Here is a 1,693-nt window from a genome sequence, read left to right as displayed (position 1 = left end):
AAATCGTTCATAGTGAACACCGAAGAGATTTCGTCTAAAGACATCGATAAATGCTGTGATAGCAAACCCGATTTAGAGATTCTGATAACAGAAGAACTTCCAACTTATAACTGCACGGTAATTATGAGATAACAGTTTTTGTAGATTTACGATCGAACGCGGAACGAATAATATTCGTAGGCAAGTATATTATTATAAATATTTTAAAAAAAAGGTGGACAAGTGGGAGTCGCTCTGCTGTACAGTAGGTTACAAGTGGGTCACTGTAATGGATGGTGTTAAATTTGAATTCAATGAAATAATATCATTATATATTTGTATAAGAAAAACGTTTCTGAACGAAGACGGTCAGTCAGCCTATGATATTATTAAGTACCTATATTTGATGATATTATGGAAAATAAAGTTATTTATATATAACCTATTTACGTGGAAATATGTTTTAAATTTTCAATACTTAGTTATATAATAGTTAATAAAAAAATAAATAAAATAACACACATCATTGTATAATCAATGCATCCATCGCTCCGCTCGGTATCTAAAGTTCAAATGCATACAGCCATTGTTGGACACAACTTTATCATATTATACTCTGTCCAGCGAGAGAACGCGCCAATTCTGGGCATCCCGCCGCGTCACCATGCTATAGAAACCGGTTCCTTAATGGCAGGGTGTTGTGTAAGGGAACCAGTTTTGGTTGTTGGGCGGTGCGTTCTCTCACTGGACAGAGTATAGAATTATAAACCGTATATTTATAGTATCACACATTTCAGATAAACGACTTGAAGCCCGGTTCCACTTATTCGATCGGTGTATTATCAAAGACTTCATCATATGGTCAAACTAATAGAATACACGTGACGACTCTATCCACTCCTGCGGTCGCTGAAGACGTTGAAAATGATCAGCTAATAACACTTGCAACGCAGACGTCAGACGAACCTAAATAATATGTATTTCCGCAATTGACTTTGTGAAACTATAATAACGTAGAATATCATTGCACCTTTAGATTAACGTATAGACTATAGAATATTATTGCACTTTATGATTCACGTGGAAGTTATTTTTCAGGTACATCTGCAGCTATATATTGTTATTTAAGTTTCGTTAAATTTGTACTATTATTATTTTATATTTATTGAACTTTATTATTATTCACTTAAATAACAACTTGAAAATATATCAAGTATAATGTTACTAATTCCATATTAAAAATTTATTTCATTTTACATATGCCATGTATTTCAATGAATATGTATTTAAGTATTTTCGTACAATGTTCAGAACAATGATTTTTAAAATTTTTTTATCTCTGAATATTTTCATTTATTTCAGTTACTTACAAGGTAGTCACTGAATTTGGGTGGCTGCGACGGCCGGCTGGAAGCCATGGCCACTGTCGCAAAAGCAGCATCCGCCCGAATTCAGTAATGATCGGAGTTGCCCTCCCTCGAATATTGTGGTGTGTGGTGGTGTTAGTTATTAATAATATTATATATTATTATTTAACAATTATCCAGTTGACGATTGCCAGATGACCCTGACAAATGCACTCTAGTATTTATTGTTATTATTTGAATATACAATGTTATCTGAAATGTTATTGTATTATAGAAGTGTACTCGACACTTTTTTTTACAGTTTTCTCTTTATTAATTGAAAAATTATTTTAAATTTATATTTTTGT

The 1,693-nt window shown here is 32.4% G+C and overlaps 1 long non-coding RNA gene across 1 annotated transcript; it reads left to right on the top strand.

Moving 5' to 3' along the window:
- LOC103309016 lies at nt 1-1,138 on the top strand. Its single transcript, XR_510593.2, has 2 exons — nt 1-117; nt 777-1,138. It is a non-coding gene; the product is annotated as an uncharacterized LOC103309016 (long non-coding RNA).
- Nucleotides 1,139-1,693: the final 555 nt, after the last annotated feature.

The sequence above is a fragment of the Acyrthosiphon pisum genome, chromosome A1, assembly GCF_005508785.2.
Source record: "Acyrthosiphon pisum isolate AL4f chromosome A1, pea_aphid_22Mar2018_4r6ur, whole genome shotgun sequence".
Taxonomy (NCBI): domain Eukaryota; kingdom Metazoa; phylum Arthropoda; class Insecta; order Hemiptera; family Aphididae; genus Acyrthosiphon; species Acyrthosiphon pisum.
Note: the sequence above shows the minus strand (reverse complement) of the source record. Positions and strands in the feature narration are given on the sequence as shown.